The 25180-nt window shown below is 39.1% G+C and overlaps 1 protein-coding gene across 1 annotated transcript in view; it reads right to left on the reverse strand.

Annotated features, from left to right (window-relative positions):
* SLC7A11 (solute carrier family 7 member 11) overlaps positions 1-25180 on the reverse strand; it is a 115866-nt gene that overhangs the window by 5936 nt on the left and 84750 nt on the right.

Below are 25180 nucleotides of genomic sequence, written 5' to 3' on the forward strand. Positions count from 1 at the left end.
AACCCATGCAAGCAAAATTTAACACTATAAATGATATTTTTTTCATCTTTTGTTTTATTAGTACGTTCCCCAATATTGTGTTCCTCAGCACAGTAAAATTTAGTCTACGTTAACTATAAAGGGTCTGGCACAGTGCTGGCAAATGTTAAACTCTATGCAAAAGTCTCACAGTATATTTTGTCACAGTCCACTGTTGACTTGTGAGCACAAGGGTACATTCAATAGCAAGTAAACCCCATAAAAGGTACAATTATCCTATAAAAACAGACTTTTGTGTGCAAAATATACATCCATCAATAGTAAGGGAGATGTGACTTGTAGGCAGACTAAAACAAAAACAAAAACAAACAATACCAGATGTCTCAGGCATCTACAATGGTCAAAGAACAGCAGCGGAGTTAAAGGGACATCCTCTTCCAGCCCTTCCTCCATGGACAGTCCTGCCACAGCCTCCTCAACTCATCCCCACACTTAGCCTCTGCTTCTCTGACCCAAGATAGAAGTCTTTTCCAAAAGCATGTCCCTATGTTCTAGGGAAACCAGTCCTCTGCCCACTTCAACAACTTGTTTCCCCACCTCTGACAAAGGGGGTCAACTTGGATCCAGCTGCATTGCTAGAGTGCCAATCTCCTTCCAGAAAGCTCAATTTGGATTCTCTATTCAGTTTAACAGCAGAGAAGACAGAGTCTCTCTTCTGGTTCTGCCCACCCAGTCCTCTCTCCTCCTCCATGTTCAATCAGCCCTGTGGATGTTCTCCTCTGTTACTTTCTATATTCTCTTCTTGGGATCTAATAATTAGAATAATTTTCATCATAATGGAGCATTCTGCAGATGATTGATCTTAACCATCAAATTTTCTCTTCTAGGTAACTTATGGCAGTGGCACCAGATAGGGGTGTTCAAGAGAGCTAAGTAAGCCTCTTGGGAAGCTTCCCCAGAAAGGTGGGAACACGTGGCTTCCTAAAGCCACGTTCACATCCACACTTGAAATGAGGTTGGTGGTTTAGGGTGAATCAACCCATGTTACTACTTCTTGAAATAAAACTGAACCACTGAGCCTGCATCCTGAATTTTCAGTAATTGCAACCTACAGGGTCTAATAGCAACTGTATTATTCCTAGCTTTACCTTCCACGTTCAGCTGTTATTCTTGAAATAAACTGAAACAACTGACTTTGCAAAATCAACCGTACCTGGCATGGCAGCTATCACCAAAGGTGGGTAAGGCTGTAAAGCAACGCAAAGCCAACCTGCCCTGGAAGTTATATTAACAATGATGGCATTTTCTTCTTTTCTAAAAAAGGCTTCCAAAGCTTTTCATATTCATGATCTCGTTTATCTCTATGATAAAGATCTAATAAATGTAGGCAAGCTTAATTAATTGAAAATATTGGGCTGCAGTCTTCCTGAAAAGTCTGCACATGCATTCTCCAGCTTTCAGGGGGTGTCATGAATGACGCTGTCTTGACACACCATGGGCAACATATGCTTTTAGGACTCTGGAGTCACAAAGTCACTGTGCACAAAGATGGATTATAATCCCTCTGCTGGTGTTGCCCAGAATGATTCTTTTTATAATCGAAGATTTTGTTTAAATAATGCTATCCTCCATACCTCCCCCTGAGCAGGAGGGAGCACCCCATTTGCTCTCTCCTGTGACAGGGTTTGGCTGATAGATTGAGGCAGCCAAGTAAGACGGTTCCTGCAAGTCCTGGCTCCCCCTGTTTTGCATATGTTAGTGGGGTATCTGCACCTTTTTCCTTATGTGAGAGGCCTATACACCTATAAATAAGTAAATAACATAAACAACCAACAAGAAGAATTAAGCACTCTGTTACAGATGGCAGGAAAAAGCTTTCGGTCTCTATCCCCTTAAGAGTGTGATTTCTTCTCACCCTGGAAATGCTATCATACAAAAAGTGGTTCAATACTGGCATCCTGTGGCCAGAGAAATTCATCAGATCTCTGAAAACCTCAAATTCTGGGGTTCTGAGCATTGCGTGGCTATCAGTACCAAGCAGCTTTCACTATTTTCTGAAGGCCGTCTGGTCCCTCTCATTTTCGTGGGAACAGTGCAGGAAAGGGGGACTTTGATAGATTTTCATTCTCCCAGGCTAATCGACTCATGTATTTCAGGGCTAAAAAAAAGATAGCATAAGAGCTGAAGAATTTTGCCAAAACAAAAGCACTAAACAAACTGGTCTAAACAAAGGCTCGGTTGGCCTCCAAGTTCACATGGAGTTTCTAAGAAAAAGTCTGTCTTTGGGGCAAAGGTCAGCTGGCACTTTAGGGCTCTCGTGTGTCTCTGTGTATTTTGTTTTGGCCAAAGGCTAAGAAAATACTTGCGATTGCAGCAATAAATATTATGAATTTTCTTTGTTTTACTATAAGAATGCTGCCTATGAGGAAAATCAAACAAAATTACAGAGGATTGTTGCTCTTTGCTACTCCCTTTCAAGGCAGCTATAAAGATAAAGAGTTACAATGATCACGATTTAAAGGCAGAATGGCCATGCTCCCTGGTAAGACTTAATGGCATTTTTGAGAACCAAATAACCATTCTGGGACTACTCCATTGCTGCTAGTTTCACAAATGCCTAACACTAAATTCAGAGGCCTTGGAGATGTTCAAAACATCATGAGACAGAAAAATAGGAAGGGGGAAAAAAATCCTGAACTGCATGAGCAGGGAAAGACAACAAAGAATGAAGCATAAAAATTGTTTGTTGGCTGGACTGAAAAAGAGACAAGAAAGGACACAGGTTAGCAAGAGGAAAGAGGTATCAGCATTGGTGGGCCACAAACAGGAGGGAGTCAATGCCCACTAAGTGGGAAGGATCATGCATTTGCTTTCATGAGCTCACTCTCATTGCAGTTCAACTTCAGGGCCACAGGATCTTTCTTTCTAAAGGTTCCTGGCTCTCTGTGGAGATCAGGCATGTTAACTGTCTGTAGACACAAAGCTCACAGCGATGCTCACTAATCTATCCTACATGCTACTAACTAGTCCAAGGATTCCAGTGGTGAATATTATTTAACAAAAAGTTTTCCCCTTCTGAATAGGTTCTAGAGTTAGTGCCTACAACAGAGAAAAGCCTAATTAAAGTGCTTCTACAGAGAAGATGTCTGACTTAATGAGAAAGGGATTAAGTAAGTGGGTAAAGAAAGTGGTATATCTGAGTTAGCCTTAAAAAAGAACTAACGTGCATGACAACACTTCTTTAGGAATACCGTTGCCATCTAGAAGCTAAAATACAAGTAGAAATAGTGATATAAAGTCTAAAGATACCAAATGCCAAGTCATAACTAGTCAAAAGTTGTAGTAAAACTCTGCTCTTAAAAAAACTGGTTTCTAAATGAGTTTGTTGAACACAATAATGGAGATTCAACATATACATTATGGTGGGTTTTTTTTCGTTTCTTTTTTGTTTTTTAGTGACACATTACTGATTAACAATTTTCATGGAAATCTCCCTGTATTTTTAACTAGCATTTTAAAAAATTGATTATGATAAACTAATTAAAACAAAGAAGTACAAAATAAAGGGGATGCTCTATTCTAAATTCACCAAACTCACCACCAAGAACGTAAGTGCCCCTCTGTCTATATTTGATACCTCCCAAATGCCATCTTTCTCTTCTACCAGGCACCCAATGAGAAAGACCAAGTGCATGGACTTTGAAGTCTAGCAGATGTTGGTTCAGATCCTAGCTCTGTGCCTAAAAATCTGCACACTCAAAAATAAATTCTCCATCTCCCTGAGCCCTGGTTTCCTGGTCAGGGAGAGAATACCACCTCTTGTGAGGACCTTATTGGGAACTGACGGAGATGTCCAAGTAGGGAAAAGCTCTCCTGGGAGCTCCTACCACACAGGCTTGCCACAGAACCCTGAGCTCTGAGGCACCTGTCTCCCCACTGCCCTCCTCTACTTTCTTCACCCCAACCTACTTGGTCACCAGGTTCTGCTGGGGTTTCCTCCAAAATATCTTTCACTGTCTCCCGGGCTCATACAGCCTGTGATTCAAACTTTCCTTAATTCTCATCTTTATTACTGCAGAAACCACCCACCTCGATTCTCTATCTTTAGCTTCAACTCTCTCTAATGCATCCTCACTACACCCAGGATGATTTTCCTAAAGTACTGGGTTTGACTCCAGCTCTTCTCCTTTGTGTCTGTCTCAAAATGAGTGACGTGAATTCTCCTATGCTATAACTCAAATCAGTAAAATGGGGATGGCCATTTTCCCACCTCAGAAGACCGGTATGGGATTAAAGGGTAGATGTGTGCAAACTCATGGCAATCATATAATAAATGCCACTGTTATTCTTCTCCTTGCTTTTGCTGTCATTATGACTCCGTGACTCACCATTCCCACCCAGGTAGTGCACGATCATGATATCCAATGCACTCCCAGGCTTCCGCCTAACTAACTCCCCAGCAGCCTCATGTCGCTGGTCAAGTTATATGTCATGATATAGAAACACTAAGCTGCATTCAACCCAGAAGAAAAATAATGAGGTTATTAAGGGATTCAAAAGAGCAATTAGGTCATTTACAGAACTACTGATAAAATTTTGTCTAAAAAAGTCAGTCTTCTAAGAAATGATAAGAGCAGCCCAAACTAAATCCCCTGAAAGGACTCAATGGCTATACCCTAAATGTCCTTCCTGCTTTCTCTTCTTTCAGTCCCAGTTAAAATACATTAATGCAGTCCAGCTAGCAATCATGCCACTTATTTTTTTATTTGTTTTTTTGTTGTTGTTGTTTTTAAGATGTGAATGGTTATCTGTATAACCTACAGGGGTTTCCGACAACAGGGTCTCAAGAGGTCCAGGAATTACTTAAAACTCTTACCTGACATTCTTCTAAACCACCTGGGTTTCTTATCCCATATGATAAAGAGATAATATGCAGGCACCCCAGTCAGGGTGATGAGGAAGCCGATTCCAGTACTAAACGGGTCCGAATAGAGGGAAAGGGCCACCATGAAAAGGCACGTGAAGGAGAACAGAGCCGGGATGAACAGCGGCACCTGGAACACAGCACAGAAAAGGTCACTTCAGACACAGTGCACTGGCCAGGAGGTGGGACCCCGATGCCCCAGTCTGTCATGAGATCCGCTTCTGTCCCGTGACAAGGGGTCAGGCACCAGCCTACTTGTAGCAAAACCTCTTTGCTGGGGTGCAGAGAATTTGTTACACAGCCCCCTGAAATCCCAACTAACGTGTTCTTAAACCTTTAGATCGGACACAGTCTAAGAATAAAAAAGGGCGTTTCACTACAGATGACCTATTCGAATCATCTCGCAAGTTAAGCACCATTATGACTTATGTTTTGATTTTAAAAGATTGGTTCTTTGATAATTACAATTAGAATCCACTCCAACGTGCTCCGTCGAGAGCACCGGCAGCTTGTTCCATGACACAACCTTTCAGCGCATATTGATTTTCTGTTGAGATGCACAACAGGAACGGATGGGAATAAAACAGGCCAACTCCTATTCAACCGCTAATAAAGACGCTGCCAGCCTTGGACCATGTATATAATTGGAAACGAATTCTGACAACATTATCTGTGCTATTTCTGAAAAGCGATTCGTGAGGGTCGGATCAGTTCATGAATGCTCAAGGGTGGAGATGAGGAGCCTATTCCTCAGCCCTCCTGAAAGCAACCAGTCTTTCTGTAGGGTGATAAAGCCCCAGATCTTCTCTTTCTCTGTGAATTTTATGTATCTTTTCCAAGGGTTTGTAATGGGCAATGTAGCAAGTCATGATATTAAGTGCTCAGAATGCCTATTTTGAAAAGCAGCATCCTTTTGAGAGTTTTAATTGATAAGGAATCTGCCCCCACTCCTTCACAACACAGTTGTCCACAACTAGCCAGCATGAGGAAGAGAGAAGTATCCAGGCTCTGAATACATCAGGTCACTGGACCCATTCATGAAAAATCAACTTTAAAAAATCCAGGAATGCTCTCTTTTCAAATGCAAAGTTCAGAACATCACATGAACAAATTTGACAAATTATTTTTTTCCAAGTAAAAAATAAATCCATTCTGATGGTGCTCCCTGCAAGAGTTAAACATTTTATTCCACAGGACACTGCCCCGGCCCAACCTCCCATCATCCGGTGACGGCAAAGGGAGGACTAGGTATTAGAAGAAAGATTTATGTAAACCCATCAAGATGGCCGAGGTTACCTTGAAAGGACGGTGCATATCTGGGCGTTTGTATCGAAGATAAATCAGCCCAGCGACTGCCAGCCCAATAAAAAGCCACCTGGCAAAACTGAGGAAATTCAAAAGACTGTAGAGGTCTCCAGAGAAGAGCATTATCATTGTCAAAGGGTGCTGGGGGTACAAAGGAGAAAAACCAAGCTCAGTGAATTAAATGAGAACATAGATGACAACAATGTCATTGCACATTATTATTATTTGCAAATCATGATCTATACAGATAAACTATCACCATGATCAAAAGAACCTCTTTGCTATATTCTCTTATCATCGCCTTTATACCAGGGAACATTAAGAGAGTACCATAATCACTGCCCCTTGTTCAAGTGGAATTTTGATACAGATGCTTTGTTTTGATTTTAGTTCCCTTTACATCTGAGAGAAATGAATGTGTTTTCAAAGAGTAGGAGACAGGCTACTCAGTCACTCAAAATTTAAAAACTCAGAAATTGAGGCGATTAGCAAATAGCCAATAATAAATATTAAATGTGCACCCAATTGGAAAATTCAAAGAAAGCTCTGCAAATCCTTTTTGATGAGTCCTTGGCTACCCACACACAAGAAACACAGCCGCTGCTAGGTGGATCTGCTGTCTCCTGAATGCAAAACGTTGACCTTTCCTTCCTCCACGTTTACTGTCCCCGTGTGCTTGCCATGTGTGACCCTCAAGACCGCGGGAAAGAATGGAGCACAGAAAACAGCATAGTGAGTCTCTGTGGCTGCACACGCCAAGGACAACATGACTGATAGCAGAGGCTTAAACCCAAAGCCCTCTTCACAGAATAATACATTCCGTTCCCACAAGTGACATTAACTTCCAGACTCTGCACAGAGAGTATGTGGAGAAATTTCAAGGAAACATTCTGAAACAAATTAAATGCACAGGGGTGGGTGTGGGGGGGATGTTCAATGCATTCTATGGTACTCCTGATAGCAGATTCCAGTTGAGAAAAATGTTACAAAATCATAGGTAAAAACGACTATAACATTGCCAATGGGTGTTGGAAGACTTTGACACCTTTTACAGTCTTTTGTATCCTACATTTCACAAACACTTTTCTCTGCATAGAGAATTCTACATCTAGAGTTTAAGATTTGGGGTTTTTCTTTCTTTCTCATAGGATTGCTCTCAAATTTCTCACTTTTAATCAGAGAATCATTGCACAACAGGATTTCATCAATGTTTCGAATAATTTTGTGTGCATTTCATACTATGATGAGACATCTGGATATTTTTGGACAGTGGCTTTTAGCTGTCTGTTCAGTGAATGTTTGAAACATTTTACTCTATGTCCCTTTCTTTGAGGTTCTCTGTCAATAAGAGGAGACACACCAATCGTTTTCCTTAGACCATACAAATTTCTATAGAGATGAAATGGCAGTGATGTGGTTAATGCCCCAAAGCATCATATACACATCAGAAACACTGAGTAAGGGCTGGGGAGATAGCTCAGCTGGTAGAGTGCTTGCCTCGCAAGTGCAAGGCCCTGAGTTCGATCCCCAGTACCACAAAAAAAGAAACCCCGAGTAAAGGGAAGGGGTGGAAAATATCTTGCCTTCCAAACTCTACCTTAATATACAATAGAGCCAATTTAGCACTAGCTAAAGTCTGTTTGAATTTCTCTCTGCTAACCTGTTATTCGAGGTGATATCTAGATATACTTGTTAATATGCATTACCAAAACAATAACAGCTGGCAGAGGAGTGTGCTTGCGGACATGAATCATGGAGAGGATTTCTGGAAGGTGACCCTCTCGAGACGCAACATAGAATAACCTGATGGGAGAAAAATGCAGGTGGAGTTGACTGTACAATTGATCATTTCAAATGGAAAATCCAGAAATCCCAGAGAAAACTTGTATCTTTCTCATACCAAAGGGGCTGACATTCCTTGGCTGGTTACTTAGGTTTCACTTTTCAAATAAGGTAGAGAACATCCTAAGAAATCTAAATCCAATTTTTTACCAAATCTGCCCACATGGTATATTGTTTTTGGAGGAGAAGCAATAGCAGAACCTGACTCAGCATAGCTCTCCCTACAAGTAAACAGCGGAAGGTGAATGTAGTTCCAGATTCCAACCCAACACACACACTCTGGTGCACTCACCTGAGCAACATATACCATTGGTATTTACCTGATCAGGTTTTAATCTTATCAAGTGGAAACAAAAGGGGATTTCATGTCAAACAAAACGAAAAGGATACGATGTTGGGGTAGTAATTTCTGGTGTCTCTTACTTTACTTTTATTCCTGGCACCTTTAGAAAAACAAGATTTTATCACCAGAAATAAAATGCTATTGTGAGGCTCTGCAGAGAGACTATAAAGAATACCACATGCCCGTCTTCAGAGCAGGCTGTGCGTGGTCAACCAGCGCCCTCTAATGGGAAGAATAAAATGTGCTGTGGAGACTTGCACCGACTGCAAACTTGCATGTCCCTTTAAAAACAACTGTTTTGGAGGCACTGTTGCTTTTCTTTTCAAAGTTATCCTTATCACATCCAATCTCAAAACCAGAAATGTGTTTCTGGAAATATGTGAACCCGCTCACCTGGAGACAGCAAACACACCCCCATTCATAGAGCCGAAGCAGGAAAGGGCAACGAAGATCGGAACTGCTAATGAGAAATTTCCCAGGAGCCGCTCAGCAAAGGTCTGGTGAAATAAAGAACGGAGGCAAATTAATGCTTTTTCAGAAAGTGGAATAAAATGAAACGATTTAGGGCAAACTTGCTCTATGACTTTCTATTAGCCAGGCGATACGTGTATGTTTTATAATCCTCCTTTTTTTTGGCGAGGGTCAGACCAACCCTGTAGACAATAATCAAAAGCAGGTCCCTTGGCATTGCTTGCTGCAAAACCATGAGCAGAGGTCCAAATAAGCACCTTCTCTCTACCTTCAAAAAGCAGTGATCCATTGAGTGACTCTTTATCAACCATGATGTATATCAGCTCTGCATCTGATTAGTGAAAAGAGCTCAATTCAGAAGCTCTACTTTTGGGGACAGAAATCCTTTTGCACACTTCCTTCTCTCTAGCCTGGAAAGCCACATTTTTACAGGGAAGTGCAGATATACATTGAGGAGTATCATGGATGTCTGCTTCACATACAAATCCCATAACAAGAAGATAAGTAAAATAATCAATGACTTGACCATTTACTATATGTATCTGAGCCTCTCTGAACAATCTTTGCCCTAGAAAATTCACAGTAATTGAACCTGTTTATAAAGCCACTCCCTCCCCTTCAGGTATCTGCCACTTCCTCCTGTGGTTCCTATAAAAAATCAGGAACAAAAATACAAGTCTGACGAGCCACAGAAAATAGACAAGATAAACACAATTCTGAAGTTTCCTTATATGAAACACTGCAAATTTTCATGAAAGATGCATTTTTCAAAAAAAAAAAAAAAAGTTGGATTCTTTAGTTGTCCTTGATGCAGCCACTGCTATGTAATTAATGGGCCACATTATGCCCCCAAAATAAGTGCTGCCCTTAGTCTGGAAGGAGGAGATGACTGACCCAAGGTCAATAAGCTTTGTACATTTGATTCTCTGATAGGTAGAGCAGTGGACAATTTTTTTTTTTTTTCCACACAGTGAACTCACACACAGGTTCACACAAAATGAGATAATTTATTCCCTGTGGATGTTGCTCATATGAGGTAATACGGACTATTTTAAAAGGAACTGACATTTAGTGATGGGAAGTTCATTTTTGACCCTTCATTGTTAGGAGGTCATGAGTGAATGCTTTCTTACAAGCTAAATTGTTATGCAAAATTAAAGTTCCTGTCACAGAATAAGAGTGCTATAATGTGATCTTTGGGGCCAAAATCTGGTCCTGGTGTCAAATAAATTTTGGAAAATGTAAAATTATGTGTACCCACTTCTTAGGGAGTTAGAATGCACGTTAGCATCTTTAATATTCAGAAGAGTAATATAGCAACAACATCTGTTTAACTTTTAATCACCTCATATTTCCCAAATTTATTAATATTCCAAGACTAGTATTCAAAGGGTAGACCACAACAAACAAAGATGCATATGCATGGTCCACCTGAAAATTCTTGGTCCACCTGAAAATTCTTCAGTGATACTTTGGGGAAAGAATTTTAAGTCAGCATTTGAAAAGTTTACAAACAGGAACGAGTACAGAATGAATGCAATTTGCATACCAAAAAATGCATTCATTTAGATTCAGTAACTCTCCGCTTACTCTTAAAGTTACAACAGGTTTTCAAGCAGGCTTATGTGGAAATGTTTTATAAGAAATTAAAAATAAAAATAAGTCATATAGGATGGTAGACAATGGAACATACTAAGGTGTGCTCTAAATTTTTTAAATATCCATTATCATTCAGGTCAAGAAAAGATTACTGAATTTCCAAACACTTCCTCCTGGAGGGAAATACTATAAAATTGCAACAACTCATTGACCTAAATTCAAATTGGCTTTTTTTTTCAACTTGGACTTACCACTGCCACTGCATTTGAAAGCAACAGCTCCTCAGCGCTAATGGTCGTAAAGTAGGCCACATTGGTTAGCACGTAGCCAATAGTGACAATGACCATGGATATACATATAGCAAGGGGGATGGTTCTGAAAGGCACAAAGGAATCGTTCATCAGTTATCTATTATTAGTCATCCCTACCACCAAAGAAGGCAAGAGACTGATTCAGATGAAGAAAATAATGGCAGCTGTGATAATTACAAGCTCTGTTGGGGTATTATAAACATTTCATCAGGATCAAGTAGCACATATTCTTTTGTAATTTAATAAGGTCCACAGGGGCAGATATTCTGTCTCAGCTACTGCTATGCCCCCAGAACCTACAGATCTATCTTGTTCTTGCATTTCATAAAGATTATAGGTGTGTTTCTCGAACTTGAGTATGCACCAGAATCACCTGGAAGGTTTGTTAAAACCAACTACTGGGCCCCACCCCAGAGTTTCTAATTTGATAGGATTAGCATTTCTTGCAAGTTTGCTGGAAGATTCTGTAGCTACTGATTGGGGACCACACCTTGAGGACCACTGTACTATATACCTTTCTAATACAAATTCACTGATAATCTTCCTAAAACGTCCTCAAAAACACATTTCACATTGAGTGGTTTCCCTTTCAGTAGCTTCTCTTGCCAACAAATAAGTGCAGACTTTTGGAAGCATGACAGCAGGATGTATCTACCTTTTAAATGATGGCAATAATAATTTTGTATGTAACACAAGAAGCACAGAAGTGTTCATGATAATGACTTTGCACTGCCCTGCTGTGAGTTCAAAGGAAGCTCAAGATCATGAGTATCTAATAAAGCCACAGCACAGATAATCCCATGAAATTAGAGGTGACATGCTGTGAAGTACGGACGACTGGACAGTGCTGACACTGTGTGGCATCAAGAAGTACCCAGCACAAATGCAATATTATGTCTTCATTTAATGCACTGGGAAAGCCAGGAAGTTACTGACCCTAATAATTTGATTCCATGTTACCCGATACACATTACTTGCTTAACATAATCGCCTCTTCAGACTCTTTCCAGTTCAGGCAACTTGAACCTTCAACTCCTCACACAAAGCTGATCATTTTTTAGCCGTAGTGCTTATCAGCCCTCATAGAGTCTTCTCCCTGCTGGGTGCCACTAATGAAGACCTCAATATAATTTCTTCCAAGATGAAAATGCAGTTCAGAACTGGGGAGAAGAATAGCACAGCCGGCCTAGCTAACCAAGCTGGGTGTGTTTAGCACACTAAGTCCCAGCTCATTATGCCGAGCAGCAATATCCCCTATTGAGAACAGGCAAACCTAGCCAGTCAGCAACTACCATTCATTATGCTGCTTGGAGCCTGACACTTCCCATGATCCCCAAAGCCTTAAGCCTTGATGGGGAAACACATTGACCTCTAAATCCTGGCATCCTAACGTCAGAGGAGCAGATGTTCCCGTTCTCCAGTGTGCCGAGGGTCCTGTGGAATTTTCTGTTAACACCACAACACGCTTTGCTAGTTGGGATTGATAAATGCTACATTTAAGCAAGAAAATCACTGAGCCAATGAAATACAAGGGGGTGAATGACATAAAAGCAAATTAAAGATGAATACTGCTTCTTTGAAAGAAAGGCTGTATGTAAATGCAAAGGGGCAGGGAGAAGGACAGGAAGGTATGCACATGGCCTTTCAATCACTCATTGCATTATTTTAAACTTGAATCCATTCAGCTTTTATCATAGTCCCAAATGGGGAGTAATGCCTTCTATGTAGGGGAGAGACAGAGAGGGAGAGCCATAGAGAAACTGATCCTCTATTCCTTGCAAGCATTCCATCAAGGTATGTAAAATTATTTTTTAAAAATGGGGTGATGTTAAGTGCAGAGCAGTAGCCTAACCTGTCCAGGACAGGTAGTACTCTCACATCATGTGATGCTCAAAATAATAGAAATAAGTCTGAAGTTTGGTACTGTACTGGCCCACCCCCACTACACCCAGCATGGCATTGAGCTTCCTATCCCTAGCTCATGAAAGTCAGTCTTCCCGCCTCTCTGCCTAGATGTTATGATCTCTCTGAAGGTGATTTTCTAAATTGATTGTAGCGAAAGGTATCCTAGAAAATCTAACCTTCCAGGTTAGTTTTCCTTTTTTCTCAGTTTGTTATTAACAAAAACAGCAGCACCAACAGAGAAACAAGATGTATCCCATTTGTTTACAATAAAAATGAATTTAAAAAAATAGCAACAGCAGTTGCAGCCATTAAACAGCCCCGTGTCCAACATTTTATTAGGCATTTTACATATTCACCCCATTGCATCCTGGGAAAATCCTGTGAGTCGGAGCATCGGCACCATTTTATATAAGAGGAAATGGAGTCTTTGAGAGTTTAAATAACTATTCAAGGATACACAATAGGTAAGTGGCAACATAGAATTCACCTGCATGTTTACCTTACCTTGAAATCAGACCATTTTAACCAGTACAGTGTAGTTGCTGTTTCTCATGAGTGTGTCCCTGAAGTCTATTAATTTTCAGGGAAATCATAGCTATTTAATATGAAGTTTATTACAAGCTTTTATCAAGACTACACTTTTCATTAATTCACTGACAATGCAGTTTGATCTGTTCTAAAGGAGGGAAAAACATACTGCATGATTTTTACCATTTTTTGTATCATATGAACTGTAATGTAAAAGTGAATGTTTTCAAATAGTTTCACTATTTAGCAAACAAGTCATTATTTGTTATTTAAAAGGAAACGAGTTCACTTAATAAATTTCCCTAGACAAGTTTTTATATGAACCAAAGGAAAGTAAGCATGCTTGTCAAATAAGCCAAAATAGATTACGAACAATTTTAGTATCAGTCAAATATACAAGATAGGTATGGGGGGCGTGCAGGAGGAAATCATGAGAGCTTAAAATGAGACCAGAGGGAGCAGGGGTCTAATCTTGTGGCGGTGTACGACATAACCAGTGATTCTCTCTAATTAGAAAATATGCCATAGAAATCAGAGAGGATGTGGCAAAACAGCCACAGCCTCTGTCCTTGAGTTCTGTCTCACTTGGAGAGAGGGAAGGGGCGGCACTCTCTCCTGGCTGTCTTGGCACAAACAGCAGTCATTTACAGAGGAGAGAGGCTGGCGTGCTCAGAAGGGCTTGGTGCCACGTGGTTAACTCCTGGGTTTGGAGCATCAAAGTGTAAGAGCCACTGGGTGAGCTGATAAAAGCTATTAGGCCATGCCAGAGCAATCTTTCTGAAGGCTTTAGATGAGAGGGCAGATAAGCGTGGTTAGTAACCCAAGATTAAGGCAAATGGCACAGGATAATAAGAGGAATTAGAGGAAGGAAGCGGCAGGCCACTGATATTTCAAAGCTTCTCTGTTATTGAGAGTATCCACCAATCCTAAATGCAACAAAGGCACTGCCTTCATGCTGAATAAAAATGACACCTGTGAATTCCACTCTTTCTCAAATGTTTGTTATGATTAACAAAAAGCAAATTTACTGAAAAGTTACTTAATCCTTAAGAGCTATTGTCATTATAATGTTCTTTCCAATTAACACAGTAAGATTGTGGGTCTGATATTTCTGTTTAGTTGCAAATGGTCTTCAATCAAAAAGTTCTAGGATATTGGGGCGGGGGATGTCTCCCTGGTACTCCCCCTTGCCTAGCATAGGTGAAGCTCTAGGCTTGAGTCCCAGCGCCTCAAAAAAGGTCCTGAATGGTATTTTTGTACAGGTTTATTTTAAATTGGCACCTATATGTATCCATATGGCTATGTCACATGTGGATAAATATTTGTTTTATTTGGAACCAGTAAATAGAAGTCACATATGGATAAGTATATGTTTTATTTGGAACCAGTAAATATTTGTTTTATTTGGAACACCTGCTTACAAGTGCTTTCATTCTAACAGATAGACCTTCCCAGAAATGACTTCGATAGTGATGGTTGGTGACTTATATTTGCAAAATCTACAAAGCACTGACAATTCCATTTTATCCTCAAATATATGTCATTTCAAATCCTTTATAGGATGAGATAGAGTCAAATAACAAACAAAATTCACAACAACCCACCATAATAGGAGACAATATCCCCATTTTTCAAACAAGGAAACTAAGGTGGTTAAGGACACAACCAAGGTCACAGAAGTAGTGGGCGAGAGGACTGGACAGATCTTCCAGCACTCGGTTCCACACACCTAATATGTCCTGTCATGGAACGGTTGGTGGCTATTTTGTGCCTACATTAATCTTAGGTACAAGATCCCTAAGACGCTCAGATTGACAAATATATGCAACATTTTATGACACTTTTTTTTTTTTTTTGTGGTGCTGGGGATTGAACCCAGCTGGGGATTGAACCCAGGGACCTGTGCATTTGAGGCAAGCACTCTACCAACTGAGCTATCTCCCCAACCCCTTATATTTTATATAAATGATCACATATCAGAAGGCCAATTTTTATAGTGTGACACATTTTAAGCCATTTATATTTTTCTATGTACCTAATAGTCACCACAAATAAATTTCCAAATAACGCACTTTGCCAACAGGCTTTGCAGCTCTAGGATAGAATATTGGATATGACTCATTTCTAGAGCTTCATTTTGGCTCAAAGTGATAATTGCTATGAAAATGGAATGAGTAAGCCTTGATAGTCAAGAAAGCCTGAAGGTTAGATTTCTGATAGACCACAGTAATTAGTAATTAGTAATTTTCTAATCACATGAATTTAGGATTTTCCAGAATTGCTTTATAACTGCAACAAAATTTTCTGATATTGGCGTGAACCAAGATAGTTCTCATACAATCCCCTGCGTAGGATACACATCATGTGGACCACGGAACTCACTGGTCCTGGGGCGTCTACACTCATCTTTGTGTCATGGGCTGGGACGTGATGGCAGTCAGTTCTCTTAAAACTTTTTCTTGTATGCTCTGAAACCTTCAAAATTCGTGGATGGTGCTCCACCTTTTCTGTTTGAAAACCATTAATGATTTAACTGATGTATTTCATATTCAGAAAAAAAAGGAGAATAAATGAGAAGATTCAGAAGGTAGGAAAACGGTAAACTCCTTAACATATGAAATGTCAAAAATAAAAAGAAGAACCAAGGGGTTATCAGGGATTTTAAAAATCCTGTTGGTAAACTAGGGACTATTTGCTTATATATAATTGAAATGCAACTGGGATTCATCTCAACATAAGGTATTTATAATTATGTTAAGTATGTTTTGATTCTATGTATTTTAGAATCATATTTACTTCACAATTTCTTCATAGTAACCCTGTAGAAACAAAATTTTCTAGCACTTTGACCCAGCAGTCACTCAAACATCTTTTACCTTTTTTTGATCCACCAATTTAGTTTTTGCAGAATTGTTCTCTTTATTTCATTACCTCTGCTGTTGATTTTATCCCAACCTTCAAACTTAGTCATGTATTATAGACAAATACATAACAAACATGACTAAGTTTGATATATACACATACATATACATGTATATGATATATAATGTCATATATCATATATATGTATATCTACATACACTCACACACATACATATTGCAAAGAAAAGCTATCCCTATTTTTCATTTGTGTGATTTTCTTCCACACATTGTTTATACACTTCTGCTTACTCAGGCTCATACCAAACTCTCCAGGCACTCCTGGACACAGACTATCCTATCAAACTATGTGATTTTTGACATGTCTAGCAGGGACTGAATTACAAGTATTATTGACAGTTTTCCAAACTTGAAAATATTAGACTACAGATGGCTGGACTCATGGGAATTTCTTTGTATGTTTTCAATGATTTTGCCTCATCGTCATTCGGTACTATGGCTGTCTCTCTCTAGTTCATCCACCCTGAGTGGGAACTGGGCTATCAAACGATCATAAAAGAAATGCGTTCGCAGAGACATAGCAAGTAATTGATGGGAAGGAGTGGGTTGTCACTGAACATAGAAAAATGTAGCCCAGGGAAGAAAACATCCAATAATCTACTTTATGCACATTCTTAAAGGCCCATGGTTCATGTTGTTGCTTAATGACAATTCTGGTCCAAGGTTGAACACAGTGATGTGACAGGCATGTTGTCACATACGTGCACAGAGACAGTGCACTGACTTCTAGCATTAAACACCTGCCCTCCGCTCTTCACTGAACCTTGGCAAGGCGATAGGGAGTTTTCACTGAGTCATTTTAGATCTCAAAACCACTTGGATCTCATCTCAATCTCACCGTTCTCCACTGTCCACAGATGAAGAATTCCACAAACAGAAAAGAGGAGACAGAGAGACCTGTAAGGAGATGTAAGAAATGAACAGACACAGATTAAAAGATTGCAGGGCTGAAGGAGGCTTGTTAAAAATGTAGAGGGATGCATAAAGAGGGGGAAGGTGAAGCAAAACTACACAGAAAAAAATGGCTACAGGGATCGTTTTTAAGCTAAAGCCACACAGAGAAATGACCTAAAATGGAAACTCATGACTGAGAAATACAAGGTAATACAAGGTAATAAGCAATCAGAAACATAAATATAAGCGTTTTTAATTCCTTAAATACTTTTTTACCCTACTACTACTAGAATAAATTAATCAATAAGTAAAATTATTCTGCAAAATGTAGCTTAAGCATAAATTTTCATTTGCTTGCATTTCATACAATCTCAAAAAATTTGCATTGTCTGCATCTCATTTTTTCTCATTTTCTGAAGATTTAGTGTGTGTCTTCCAGATCTATTATAGTTATTCATATTTAGCATGGATAAACAAACATATTTATAGGCAAGTTTTAGTGTACAAAGACAAAATTGCTTTCAAATAAAATGCTAGAGATCATACAACATTAAATATTTTAATAATGTTAAATTTCACACAAATATTTAGTTTTTGTTATGTTATTCTTAAAATGTGTCTCTTAAAATTTCATTATTTTCCTCAGGATTTGATCTAAAGAACACTAAGACAATGCGGCATCTCAGTGAACCTTTTTTTTTTTTTCTTTTTTAACAAAAGGGTCCCTGAGATTCAGAATCTTGGCTGAGACAGTTACCCATCAAATTTGTGTTCCTCTTTCCAAAGTATAAATACCTGAGAAGAACATACCCAGTTAGAGAGCTTACTTCCTAGACTCCTTTGTATCTAGATGGGAAATGTTGCTTATTCTTGCCCACAGAATGCAAGTAGATATGTCAATCAGAGGTCAAGGGGCTGCCTTGATAGCCCTTCCCTGACTGGAGTTGGTTGCAAAGTTAGAAAGCTTTCCATCACTTTATCAAAATACCTAGAGAATCCACTTATAAAGAGAGAAGGTTCGTTTTGGCTCACAGTTTTGGAGGTTCCAGTTCATGATTGACTGATCTTATGGATTTGGACCAAGAGAGCACATCCTGATCAGAGTGTGTGGCAGAGCAAAACCACTCAACTCATGGCCAGGGAGTGGGGAAGTAGAAAAGGAGTCAAAGTCCCATATCCTCTCAAGGGCATACTTCAGTGAAATAAAGACCTCCCACTAGTCCTCACCTTCTAAATGTCCCACCTCTTCTCAACAGTACCACGCTGGGGAGCAACCTTTTAACACATGGACCTTTGCAGCATGTTGAAACCGTACCATGGAAGGAATCTGAGTCACAGAATCAACATGCAGAAATGTGAAAGAAAGAAGAAAGCCCACCAGCCAGCCAGGGACACCAACAATGGACTACTACATGAAATAAGAAAATAATTCTAATTCGGTTGTTTAAAGCCATTCAAATTTTGTGGTTTGTTTGTTGTAGCAGATAGCATTACCCTAACTAACAAAAAGGATGAAAGAAGGGCCCTCATTATCTCAAGACGTCTTTTTTTTAAATTAGCTTTTACTGAATTCGCCCAAATAAAAGTGAGTTCTCATTGGTTTGTTCCATATTATTTTCTAAGAGACAAAAATATGACATAAAATTCTTAAAATAATGTTCCAAATTATAATATCAAATAAAAATGGAATTTTATCTGAAAAATCTTACATGGAAGAAAATTATTATTCAAACTTCCCAGACACAAAGATAGATCCCATGATTTTCTATTTTAAAATGCAAAATCTCTTGAACTTCTGAAAATTGCCAACAATTCAATAGCATAGTTGACCCTTTCCCGCCCCCCCACAAAGACAAATAATAAAACATGGAAGGTTAAACAAATACTCTTCTGCTAAAGAACAAGCTACATAAACTAAATAGGCCACTTTGACACGAAATTACCATCAAAGTTCCTCAAGCAGTAAACGCACATCTTAGAAAGAACTGATGTCATGCTATACACGGGCTCCAGTCACATTTCTGAGTTTCACAAGAAGCGGGACAGATGAACATGGGAGACCTTCAGTCATGAACTATTGCTTCTACTATGGAAAACTGCCTCCAAAATTTCTGACCAACATTTCTGATCTAATTAATAGCAATCACTTTACTGTCATGTCTGGTAATCAAGAAGACAACTGGTTTTCAGACTGAGTTCTCTGGAAATCAGAATAGAAGGTGGAAAACAGGTAAGATTATAGACTACCCTTATCTCCTTTACTTCAAATAGAAAAGTTCTCTTTTATTTGTTTTATACACATTATTAAAAATGGTAGCTCAATAGCTTTAAGATCATTTTAAAATCACTGCTCGAGATATTTTAAGTCTCGTTATCTTTACATCACATCCTGACTTTAAAATGTCCCCTTAATAATATATATGAGTTGGTTTTAGAAAGAACCTGTAATTAATGACTATATGTGTATGTTATGTACTAGTTTGAACCTACAAAGTTGGAAGTAAGTTGGCACTGATGAGTCCCTATTCATCCTTCTAAGGTAATACAGGAAAAATAATTTTTTCCTACTAAGGCTAATCTTAGTAGGAAAGACATAAAGTTAGTAGAGAAGTCCGTAACTACGGCCTGGCATTAGTCAGAGTGATGAATCCCAGTGGCAGAGCCACAGAGGATGTGACACGGCAGCTTACCAGAGCAGAGGGGAAGGCAGGGAAGAGAAAAAGTAGAGCTGATGGGCTAAGCACCCTGCCAGTTTAGAGGGATGATCTGTCATTGTCAAGAGAGTGACGAGGGGGACTCCTGGTTGGGCTGCTGACATCTCCCTGAAAAGGTCACAGAAACCCACAGAGGGGCAGAGCCCTGCGAGCCCTCTTTGGGAGGTCCGTTTACAAGGATTCATATGCCCAGCAGAAATGGAAATGTTACGATCTTTTATCTTTCAGCTAAAAAGTAAAACCTTTTGAAATATCAGTCTTTGTACGTTCATTTCATATTTACTGACGTCTTTTCTTAGACTACAAAGATTCCTAAGCAAACTACTCTCCTGGAACATTTTTCTTAAGCCAATGCACCGTCCAGTGGCACAGGGGATGTGTGCTCAAGGGAAACAGAAGGCCAACACATTCAACCTTCCTTAAGTTCCCTCCTCTCACATATCTGCCCTCAGTTCCATTCTCCAAACTCCTAAAACCAGAAAGCTTCCACGTGTTCCATTCCAAAGGCAAACTGTCTTTGAGTGACATCTTTTCTCTGGGTTTTGCCTTTGATATTTGTGCTAAGTTGATTTCATAGAACTATGAAACAGTCTCTGGACTCCAATCTGAAGGCTGAACCTAGTCAAGTCCCTGTCACAAGCTGAAACACAGGAGATCACTGGTTCCCTCTGGGATTAGATTTTCTCAGCAGCTGAAGAGGCTGTTGAATTAAGGGAAAGTTCATTTTCCAATAATCTTAGCAAATAAAACTCATCCATATAGATTTAGTAAAAGAATTCTTTGAAAACTTGGTTAAGCTCTTGCTCATACACCAGAGCATCCTAAGAATATTTCTGCCTTTGCTTTGTTCTGTCTTTCAAGAGAGAGAAGGGTGTCAACTTTACACTCTTCTGCTGTCCTCTAAAGATGAGATTCTGTCCTCAGCCTGGATTACAGCACATCAAAGCACCTTCCATCATTACAACTTCAAAGTGTCAGCCTGGCTAAAAAAAAAAAAGAAAAAGATCATTACAGAGGATAATTTAAAGGATAAGTGATCTGTCCACTCCTCTGCATTCTAAAAAGGTTGTCTGCAATCAGGCCAGACCTCTGGAAGTCCACATGCATTGACCACACTGTCACAGGTGCGCATGGAGTGACTTCATATGTCCCTATATTTGTACCTTTGGCTTTTATCAAAACCTTATTGTGAAATTTTTTTATCATCTGAATTTCAGGAGGGCATCCATAGTAATGTTATGAAGGTTATTGTCAATTTTATCTGTCATCAGATAGAGTTCATTCATTTAACCAATGTTTGGCAAATATCTTTTATATGCTAGATGTCATTATAAGTAAGGGGATAAAGATATTAAGCTTGCATAAAATCCACCCTCTCATGGAGTCTAAAATTGAAATGGGACAAGATGTGGACGGCCCTGTCCCTGGAACGGTACCCCCCACAGACCTTCCCCATTCTCGTCAGTCTCTGATCCAACATTCTGCCTCCGAGAAACCTCCCTCCTTTTCTAAGGAGATTCCCACCCCGTTGCTCTTCCTCACCACGATTTTTACTATGTGGAAAAACACAATATCTTCTAACTTTAGTCTTTTCAAATATCTGTATTCGTGTATTCAAACTCACCAATTCTCCGAAGAAATTAACACTGTCCACTGAACATTCTAAAGTGTTCCTAAAATATTTCCTCTAAATCGCCACCGCAAGCATTTCTGAGCATTGTCAGGATGCTCTGTCATCCTGAAGGAGAACTCTGCTTTTTTATGTAGCTTCTAACCACACATGAAAGGCTCTCGGGCCTCCTTGGCTCCGTTAACATTTTGCTTTTTCATCCACTCTTTCTTTCTGGGACATTTCCTAAAAGAAATGGCTCATCAAAACAGGAAGAGAGGGTGACTCCATTGGAAGATAAAACTTGGGATTAAAGGAATCAATCAATTAAAATAAAAAGGTGTTTCTAGTAGTGATGGGAGGACACAAACTGATCAAATAGAAACTGCTTTCAACCAATTGTATCTCTCTGACTCTTCCTTTCACATTATTTTTACAACCATCAGATACATCTGCACAAACCTCCCAAAAGAAAACTTGAAAAAAATAAATGGAAACGGTAAAGAGAAGGGGAGTGGGGAGTGAAGAGACAGATTTAACAGAGAAAGGAAATGTTTATTCCATCAAACCCTCATGTGAATTTTAATTATTAAATCTCTAGAGCACCTGATTTATGAACAGGATAACACTGCCCCTAGCCAAAATCATTTTTAATAAAAAGCAGGAAACCTCCTGAAACTCATCTCAGATTTAATATCAAACACAGCAGCCACACATGAACATTTCTTCATAAAACACAAAAACAGCATGGTGCGAACGGCTGGAGCCACCAGTGGGGAGTCAGGAGAAGAACAAACAGGATGTCAGGGCCCGGGAAGGAACATGGCCTGGGACGCCCAGAGGAGCCAGCTGAGAAGAGCACACACTGAACTCACACCACGGATAGGAAGGGGAAGGGGCACCGAGAAGACTCATGTCAGGGTTCTCCAGCAGCCAGACGGCACTGTCCCTGCGCTTCCCGGTGAGGACGGTAGGAGCAACACCCTGGGCTTGCATTTTGAGTTTTTGTGCATAATTTAGCCTATGCCAAGTGATGTGGACCACGGCGGGAAAACAAGGCTGGTGATGAAATCCACTCACACTGCCACTCCCAGCTTTTAAGAAAAGCAGCAAACATCTAAGAGAGTCAAGAATACGATTACGTATTTCAGATATTCACTGCAAAGAGACGTCGAAGAGGAAAATGTACCTTCTTTCCTTCTCCTGTATACTGGAACCTATGTTTTTCATTGTTTAAGAGCTGAGTTTATTATCATTTCATAACACACTGTAAAGGATTACTTCTTGTGATTATAAATCCAAGTAGTTGGATAAATATTTAATAGTTAAATCTGTCATGGTTAATCCCTCAGGGGGCAACGACCGCCAGGATCATAAAGAAATGGTCTGATGTTTCCATTGATCCTTGGGTCAACACCTTGGCATTGTTATTCTGTCAAAAATAGTCTGAAAAATAGAAAAATATTTTTAAAAGGTACTCTGTTAAGTGGTTCAGGGAGCTAAAAGGTCAAATGGAAAAGAGAGGAAAACTGAAGTTATTGACAAACAAGTATTTCGGAGGTTACTTAATTCGTTAATTTTTTTAATGTGAAAGAAGACAGGGAAGTTAATAATAACCATAATATGCAGAAAAAAAGATATTTCTGAACTATAAAGATAGAGTCACATAGAGTGTATCTTTATAGAGTGTAGGTTTTATTATGAGAGATAACACTTTCAAGATAATTTGAAAACCATGCGCTTTAACTTTGAAAGAGCTACACAGATTATCTCCATATGCATGTAAGCTAAGAATAGAAAGTGCCTCATGCAAATGGCTTCCACTCGATGCTGATTTATTCAGAAAAAAAGAGCAATAAGTAAGGCCATCCTTCCCTCCAGCTAAGAAAACAATATTTTAAACTTATAATAATACAATTGCATAGTAATTGGAAGATATATCAATAGAACAATAAAGAGTAGAAAAGATTACCTTGAAAAACATCTTAGCCTATAACATAAATACTTAACATAATATCATGACAAGTATCCTGATTTATAATGTAAGTATCATAACCTATGATGTAATATGACCCCTGAAAATAAAACTGGGTATCAGAAAATTTGGTGAAAAATGAAGTCTACATCATATCATGTTAGGAAAATGCATTACAGATAAATAATTGAATGTAAAAAAGAAACCAGGAAAAACAGAACAACAGCAATTATGGATAAGATTTAAATGAACTGCAGATGGATGTAGGAAATTCAGTAACCATAAAATCAATACACAGAAATGAAAATCTTTGCAATATTTAACTACAAATTCAAAGGTCTATAAGCCAAAATCATAAAGAAAATATAGTGAAATGAAAAATTAGAACAAACTTTTTGCAAACAATATAGGAGATAATGACTTAATAATACCTGTGATACACAAAGAATTCCATGGAATTACCAATATTTCATGCCACATGTAGCTACAAAACATGAGAGAAGAATAGCATCTTACTAGTGATCAAATAAACACAAGTAAAACAAGTGAAATTTTTGCTTTTTCAATTAACAAAGACTTTCATTAGATTTTTTTTTATACCACTATCAAAATGGTGTTCACTGAGATTTTAATGATATGGGAAAATCTAATGAACTGGTAGGAAATGACAAAAAGGCAGGACAGACCTACAGTCACATGAATCATCAGTTGAGTTTGAGATGCAGCAATCTAGACCTCTGGGCAAACTTCGAGGGTACTTTCCATTACTGCGAATACAGAAGTAAGGACACAAATACAGCTGTGGCTCCTTTTATGGGTAAAACAGACAAAAATTAAACAAATAATACATAACATAATGCTGAAGTCATGAAGAAAATATACACATGCGTGTATCTTGAGCAATATAACACAATACATGCACGCACGTGTACACACGTACACACCACTGAGGAAAACAAATGCAAAATCATAACTGAGACTTCTGAATAATTTCTTGTGGCATTTTAAAATTTGGCCATCTATTATGACGAGAAGAAAAGGGGAAAGCTGTTGTAGTATTATATTGAACGTCTTATGAAAATAATTTTCAATCCTGTGAAAATGTTACTTTACCTTCTAGTAGGTTACAGAATACATAGACATTTTCTTCCTGGCTCTTGACTACATGGACCACATCTACTGTGAGGAGATGGGAATTCCAGCCATTTAGAAGTGGAGCAAGACGATATGTGTCCATGTGGGGGAATACCAGAACAAGATAACAAGGAGTTCCCGTGCCTCTGGGTTCCTTGGGGCAGAGGTGTGGAGTGGGGTGGCCAGGTTAGGAGGTGAGGAAATTCCACCCAGTTATCGCAACTGGTGCACTAGGACTATACTGTGTTTAGAGAACAGCAAACAGCCTTGCATCCTAAACTGACACCCACACATCTAAATGGATGCTTTCTCCTTTGCTGCAGTTTGCAATTCAGAGTGTAGGTTGGCATGAAGACAAACAGTCCCATGGCCCAGAGAGCCACATCACGAAGCTCAATTTGTAGTTGCTTTCTCCTAGCGTTTGCCACTTGGTCACCTCTCCTTGGCAAGAGTGCTCTGCATCTTGAAGATCAAATAGCTAAACACTTGCATACATTTAAAACACATTTAACCTTTCTTACCCAAGACCCTGAGCTGACTACAAAACAGGATCTTAGAATCATTACCTCCACTTGCTCTCTATCTCACTCATTTCTTCTGTCATTTTCTGGCTGAAAACAAAGTCAATCATGTTTTCTATATCAATTTCTCTCTTTCTTGCCTCAGGTCAGAATATAGGAAGTGGAAATTTGATTGTTTGACAATAT

The sequence above is a fragment of the Sciurus vulgaris genome (assembly GCF_902686455.1).
Source record: "Sciurus vulgaris genome assembly, chromosome: 9".
NCBI classification, from domain to species: Eukaryota; Metazoa; Chordata; class Mammalia; order Rodentia; family Sciuridae; genus Sciurus; species Sciurus vulgaris.